The sequence below is a fragment of the Balearica regulorum genome, chromosome 8 (assembly GCF_011004875.1).
Source record: "Balearica regulorum gibbericeps isolate bBalReg1 chromosome 8, bBalReg1.pri, whole genome shotgun sequence".
Classification (NCBI taxonomy): Eukaryota; Metazoa; Chordata; class Aves; order Gruiformes; family Gruidae; genus Balearica; species Balearica regulorum.
In genome coordinates this window covers 22031563-22039848 of record NC_046191.1, presented here as the reverse complement: position 1 = coordinate 22039848, position 8286 = coordinate 22031563, and positions in this window count along the sequence as shown.

The window sequence follows — 8286 nt, the reverse complement described above, 5'->3', positions numbered from 1 at the left end:
ACAGTCTAGAGAGTGGTTCACAATATGTTATGCATCTGCCACCTCTAATTCATGCACAGGACTCAGTATACCATCTCCTTTGCTATTCCTCTGCCTTTCCAAAGTAGGAAAGAAGCTGGGTAAATAATGACATAAAGATGATAAAATGCCCATCCTCCTAGTTTGGTCTGATGCCTGTCTGGCAGTAGTTCTGTATCTGTGCCAGACTACGCTGACTGAATGTTCACTGTGTCCTGTCCATGTCTCACCCCTTTCCTGTCAAAGTATATACACAGCTTTTACTGAGCTTTCACAATGGGAAGGTTCAGTGTACTTTCCTCATCTATCTGATGAACCATTTCACATTTGCATCTTGTGAACTGGTAGTTTTTCTCTGAAGCTGATCATGAATTCATGCAAAATATGAACAGTTCAGATAATGGCATGTATTCTGCTTGCTACCTGAACATTATAATTATCCTCATGCAAAATTTGCCATTACTATGTGCTGCGCTCAATAGGTTCACTGCATGTTAGAAAGTAAAAATGAAATTAGCATTCTGTCTGATACCCATGAAATTATTCGGTGCTGGTTTTTTGAATTCCAGACTGTGGCAGTTAAAATGAAAGATAAATTGATATAAGATGGTTCATTGTTTTTCACCTTCTGCCATTTTCCCCCATCAAAATCCTGAGCATCACATCACATTACTTTCTGACATCCCATTTGGAGGCCCATCCTGCAGTAATTTTATCCATACTGTACCTGGTAGCACAAACATAGGAATTTATTTGTGTATCCCCAAACAGCAATACAAAGCACTACTCTTAGGAACTGATGGGAAAATTTGGACTGGCTACTGTCAGACATACATGTAGAAAAAAGGAACGGGAGGGCAAGTTGAAGTCAGTAACATCTGATTTATACTAGTATAATGCAGAGTAAAATTTGATATGATAACTTATCATGAATCCAATCTGTAGTACAAACAACTCTGACTAGCAAACAGCTGAAGGAGCAAGGAAAATCCTTCATCTGCTTCAGGGACACCAGAACCTCCTGCTGTACATGGTTTTGGGGAAGTAGTCATAAAACCAGTAAAGAAATACAGTAAATAACAGGTGCAGAAACAGCCCAGCAACTACAGCAGACACTCTGAGAGCTTCTAGGGTGATGCCTCAGCCCTCTCTCCCTGTGTTTTGTAACTGGCTGTTCTGAGCTGCTTTTCTCTGTCCCTTTCTCCACAGTAAATGCACTTCCTTGCCACTCTACCACTTCATTCCATTGTTCTCCTTTTACTTTGTCATTAATGCATTTGCTTCGTCCCAGCAGTCACTTTGCTTGTCAATAAGACTCCTCACCCACATCACATCTGTCACACCAGTCTGGATTGTTAGTCAAGACAAACACTGCACACGTTTGTATTTGTCCACTGCATGGTGTGGCAGTGCCTTCTCTCTGTTGGTCATTAGGGACTACCATAATCTACCTGATGAATAATAATTGTAACACACTGGGCAACTACACACAGCAGAATGTATCCTGTGCATATTTTTACTATAGGAACCATGACAATTAACTTTATCACTAGTGGTATGTAAAAACTGAGTAAGCAGTGGTAGTGGAGGATGCTGAGGGGTTAATTACATGCCTCATGGATGCTGAAAGCTCTCAAGCTCCTTGGTACTCACTATTTAGTCTAAACAGTATTGGCAAACATTTACCATTATGGCTAAGTTCTGTCCGCATTTATTTAAAAGCCAACAAAAGTAATACAGACTGCAGATACAAACAGAGCCATGGCCCATTTCCTTTCAAATAAAAATTGTAAATTAGTTCTACTGGGAATGATTCAGAAAGAGAACTTCGACTGATGGTGTTTTGTGTCAAATACCAGAAATATACAGATCTACTTCTGCTAGGCGATTGCCTTTTTCTTTTCTCTTATGGACTATGTTCATCTAGAACAACAATAAGACAGGGTGATTTTTAAGCTCTTGCCTGAAAGTGTCTGTCCACTACATTTTTGTTAAAAGCTGACATACAATCACTTATTCACCCACTGATAATGTCAGATGTCTTCAGTGTACAGAAACTATGTTTTATACTTACAGAACCCCCCCCCCCCCCAAGTATCAAATCTTTAACTTTATTTGTAGCTCCTAAAGAGTCCACTTCTACATTCTACTTGCAACTACTGTCAATTCTGATATTTTTAAAGGTGTAAAGGACAGAATTAGACTTAATGTGGGAATTTCAGATTACTGATGCTATAAAGTGTCTCCAGACCTTTCCAGAAACAGATAACAAGGACATCTTTAATGAAGCCATATTCTCAAGTAATTTCAAGTGAAATTCAAGTCATAGATTTGCAAAGCACAAAATACAAAAATAACAGTAAATTGAACAATTTCCCGTTTTGAATTGAACAGAATGCTGATCAATTCTGAAAACTATGAAAGGATGAAATTATATTCCTTTTGATATTATTTATCAGTTTGACTCTTCCAGGCAATTCTTAAAGCTAGTATCCACAGAGATTAGAAAAAAATTTCCACGGACTCTTATTAAATTCAACTATTTACTTTTATATGCACCTCACAAAGGTTAACCATTCTGTTAAAATTACTTCTCAGAATGAGAGTTTCTTTTCCTTTGTGCAACATGTGACCCAGTAAGATTTATGTTACATTTGTAAAGATGCTGTCTTCATATTGCCTCTTTCATAGTTCAGAAGTGTCTTCAGACTTCATCTTATACTAATTAATCTTGTGAAGATCTCAGGAAACAACTCTGGGGCATTTTAAATATATGGGATTAGGTTTACAGTACAAAATTTTTTTCTTTTAGGGCAATGAAACATAGAAAATACCCACAAAGCTTCAAGTATTTTTCCAACTGGGATCTATGTTTTGTGCAGGTGTTGATGCTTCTCAACTGTTTTGTATATTAAAATATTGTTTTAATTTTTAAGTTCCTACATTCAACTTCTAGTATAATTTTCAAGCATCACTCAGACTAAGAAAGAGTAAAAATCTCTCATGTGAGGATTACCAGTCAGGTAATAAATAGCCAATACAGCCCAAAAGGCCAAAATAATCAATGCCCCAAAGTTACATTTAGCTTTCTTACATGTGTTGTAATCCAAGGGTTATACATACCCTCCCACACAGCCTATGCTCCTCCCATGCCTTTTACATAAGTTTTTGTTTTATATTCTTCTTTTCTTCAATTGCTCCATAACTTAGAAAAGTATGTAGTTTAGGTGGCTTATTAAAGTACCAAGTTTAAGCTCCAAAAATATTCCCATGTACACTAGAAGCACATCCAAAGGTCCTGAGGTCTTTACGCTCTTCTTCATGCTATTGGCTGTCCAGACATTTTTCAAATACATTCTCTGATCCTCTAACACTTGCTCTGTCATTCAAGTACGGCACATACTCACCTGAACCTACTGTCTTCTTTTTTTCCACAATGGTTTTCTGTCTGCTTTTTTCCTCTCAGTCTTGCCTTTATTTCCTATCTAACTAGTATCTATTTTCTACTGCACTATCCTTCAGTGAAGCAGATGGAATTGCTGGGTATGGAATCTACGGGTACATCTCCACTGTCACATTAGCTCACACATAAACCCAAATTCTACAGTTACCCATACTGCCTAGTGGTTTACTCACCCTCACTAGGGCCTGGCAGTGAAACTCAGACATATATAGGGACCATCCTGAACTCCAGTTCTATCTCTATAGAGTATGGATGGCATAAATTCAAGCATCCTAGCATGGCAAATTTGGATCCATATGAGATACAACTAACAGATCCTACAGACAGCATCTGAACTTTATGTTGCATTATATGCTTTGGGAATAGCCCACACCAAATTGTGAAACTTCAGTTAAACAGCTTGAGATGGCTGGATCTATTACATCCTTTCATAATTTAAAAGGGAAAGAGAGTTTGTCCCCTTACTGGAAGCCAGTTGTGAGACTGCTGCATATATGCTAAAGTTTTCAGTTTACATTGGAGTCTGTGGTGTGCATTTACCTACTCCTAATGAAATGCACCACTTAACACCTATAGTAAGTTGCTGGAGAAGGAATAAATAAATGAGAATCCAAAATAAGGTCAAGAGCCAGAGGATAATAATTAAAAATCACACAGGAAAGTTTCAAACATTCATGGTAGTTATAAGTTATTGTGTGTATAATCCACAGGATGTGACTCAAAAGATTCAAAATCCTTTGTATTCCTCACTAAAGAATGCTAGTAGCTTTAAAAGGTGTTATGGTATTCACCAAATGGTCAGTAATATCACTTGTTCCAGCAACAAAATAAAACAACTGGAGATGTAATGACTCTCAGAAAACACAATTTTCTATAATTGTCCAGTGTATTAGAGCAGGAAAGTTTAAGAATTTTAAGAATTTTCTAAGTGATTTAGGAATCCAAGTTGCTTCTTTCAAAGTGACTTTGACATGGACAAGCCCATCTTTAACTGAAAGTCGGGGGAGTTAAGCTTTTAACTGATTTTTTAATATTTTAGCTTTAGTGATTTATGGCTAGATCATCAAATGGCATAAAGAAGCATAGCTCCATAGACTTCATAAAGTTATGCGGTTTTATAGTGGCTGAGAAGCTGACCCCATAACACCAAAAATAAAGTTCTTGATGTACAACCAAAATGCAAAAGGCTTTGGATCAGTAGCTAAGTATGTTTATAACTAAAGGCCTAATAAACATTGATAACTACTCTCAAAGTTTGCTGTATATAAACTCAGAGAATTTTCACTTTAAAGTACTATAAAACCTTTAATGACCAGCAAGCCATTCCTCAGCGATCCATGGACTATTTCCAAAGAATCTAGAATATTGTATAGTTTCAGCTGTAAACCTGAAGAAATAAATATTTTCACACTGCTTTTCCATGGCACAAGATGAGATTATAACAAGGCATCTGACTATTTTTCTGAAAGTCTGTAAGTACACTAATTAATAAATCAAAAGTACACCATGTGAGATATGTCTGTCTGTAGGAAGCAATATGACCATGAATCCCAGCAGAGTGAAACAACATGCTTTAAACAGTACTTTTTTCTTTTTTTTTTTCCCCAGAAAGATTCTATACTGCAGTCTTGAAAAAATACATGTACAAATGCATCCTTGTCACTACAGTCTTCCAGTCTACAATCAATTGCAACACACAATTGGTGCAGTTATATTGGGGTCTGAGAAACCTCAGGTATAATTGATCAGTGTCCTTATGATCATGACACAGCTGGAACTAAGAAATTATTTAGGTTCAGGCATTTATTGAATTTTGAATATGTGTAGTCAAATCCTAAAAGAGTTCAAGTACCTGCAAGCACTATTTCAACTTAATCAGTCCTGTTAGCCTCACAATTGCTTGTTCCAATCTTACTGTTGGGTTTTTTTGCATTACTGGATATACATCACAGCAGGTGCTTCCCATAATACACAAATCTTTGTTTTATATAAAACAACTGTTTGACTAGAGTGAATTTCTGCTCTTAAAAGACAGTCTTAAGGAAGAGAACATTTTTCAGACTTTAAACAAATAATACAGTATCTCTTTTTACACTTCGGTAATACTTCAAAGAAACTCTGAAGTGAGAATTTTTCATACCAGAGTTGTTGAGGAAAGTGTGACGAAGTGCTAGAACTTTCATTAAGTTATAACACTGACATCTCACAGGAGCTGAGAAGTGGGGAAAAAATACCCCACGCCACCAATTCCTCAAAGCAAAGAAATTCAGGAAGCAGAGAAACAGTAACTTCTGACATTCATAATGACTCATACCCCATCATCAAAACTACCCTTGATATACTTTATTGTTTAACTGAATGAGGGAACTCTGGAAATCATTAGCAATACAATATCACTACCACAAATTACTTCCGTATATATCTTACAGATTCAAGATCACAATTGTTAGGTCTATCCTTTAATTCCCATAGAAGAATGTCATCATTTAAACCCTGAAATTCAGTATTGCCTGAATTCTAAATGTCCCGTATTTAATATATGCATGGAAAATAGTGAGTACCAAGCAGATACAAATTATCATATGAATTGATATTAATATACTGTCTACGACTTTATTCAAAAGCACATTTAAATTAATTAAATGCATACCATTTGTTTTAAAGTTGCTATTTACATAGAAAAACATCAAATTGTTATAGCTCATTCATTTATTTAAAAAGCAAACAAAATATATACCATGCTTTTATTCCATGAATTCTAACTTACACTAACAAAGGGAAAGGAGGTTGTGACTCTGTCCACTGGAATTATTTTACAGGCAGTTATCTTTTGAGATAAGGAATACTGAGAAATAATTTGTTAAAACTGATTGGAGACAATCACATGTACTGCTTTGCTCATTTCAAGAAAGAGTGAAAGTTTTTAAAGTTCAGCCTTACTTAGAGTCAAAAGGATGTTCACTTGAAACAATGGTTGGAATTAATCTTCTATAACTTTAGCATGCAAAAGTCAAGTATTCATTTTAAACTATATTTTTCCTGGATGCTTCTATAGTAAGCAGAGAGACCATCAGTCACCTTCATGCTGCAATCAAGCTTATTCTGTGACTTAAAGACCTAAATGCATAACCTTCTCCATCAACTGCAGAGGAAGTGAGCAGCTCATGTCTAACGCCTAACCTTTAGATAATTAAACTGAGACAAATCTCAGCCAAAGAGATAGACAAGGAATTGATCATCTCATGTTAGGCACAGCTTATGCCAGCCACTGATGGTCAATAGCTGGGAACCTAACATACACATAAATTCTCATGGGGCCACAGCCTCCTTCAGGTGCCTCCACCTGCTCCAGCGTGGGGTCCTCCACAGGCTACAGGTGGAATCTCTGCACCCCATCATCCTTCCTCCATGGGCTATAGGGGCACAGCCTGCTTCACCATGGTCTTCACCATGGGCTGCAGGGGAATCTTGCTCCGGCGCCTGGAGCACCTCCTCCCCCTCCTTCTGCACTGACCTTGGTGTCTGCAGAGTTTCTTACATCTTCTCACTCCTCTCTCTGGCTGCAAAAGCTCTCTCTAACTTGTTTTTTTCCTTCTTAAATATGTTATCACAGAGGTGCTGATTGCCTTGGCCTTGGCCAGTGGCGGATCCATCTTGGAGCCAGCTGGCATTGGCTCTATCAGACAATGGAAGTTTCTAGCAGTTTCTCACAGAAGCCACCCCCGTAGCCCCCCCGCTACCAAAACCTTGCCATGCAAACCCAACACAATTCTTTATGGTTTCATTACATGTTGCAGTTTGGCATGAGGTTAGGACTGGTTAAACTTTATTTACGTTCAAATAACTCCCCTATAACTAACCCATTAGTCGCTGTGCCATTGCCAAGGTGTGGAGAACCTTCCAGAAGAACAGCTGCAGAAAGGCAAAAGGTGGTCGTTAGGCACCACAGGAACATCAGCCAATCAGAGTCAAGTATTCCCTGTCCCCTCCCTCACCTGGGGCCATGGGGCAGCAGCTGCTGTAGTGCCTGAGGGGCAGAGCAATGGGGGGAGGGCTGGGCCTCGACGCATGGCCCCACACCCTGAGTCTGCACTGCGCAGCCAAACTGTATGGTCACCCAGCCAGCTTTCCTTCGGGGCTCTGCCACCTTCTCTGTTGCAGGACAGAGAGATGACGTTAAAAATTGCTGTGCTGACCTGCCTGGCTTCTCTCCTGGACTGCACTATCTTTTCTGAGCACAGGGCAGATGTGTCACTTTTCAGTGAATATATGCGTGAGTAAAAGGGCTTTGGTATCCAAGCTCATTTAGTCTCCACCCTGTCCATTTGGTCCCAAACTACAATGTATGTTTTCCCTTTAGTGTTCTTACAATAAAATAAATAATACCTGACATGTAAAAAATAGTTGGCCATTAGTTAACTTTCCTAACAAAAATTAGGTAATCACTGTCTGTTTGAGAAAAGAGAAATGGAGTTTTGAACTAACATCAGGACTTGCTAAGGTGATGCCAGTTAACATGTATATTCTATTTGGTGCCAAACTCAGGCCTTCCCACAGCCTACTCATCCCCCCTCACAGATGACTGTTTCAGAACTCCTTGAAGACAGTTTGGACAACACTGACTGCAGTTGTTCATACCACTGGCCCACGAGAAGGGGAGATGCGCTTCAGAAGACAAGCTAAAGACCAACAGATACATTTCCTGCCAAAGAAGTGATCTTCACAAACCGTACCCCACGACTATGAACCCGAATTTCTAGACATGAAAGGCTAACACAGTAATATTCTGGACAGTCTTCACAGAG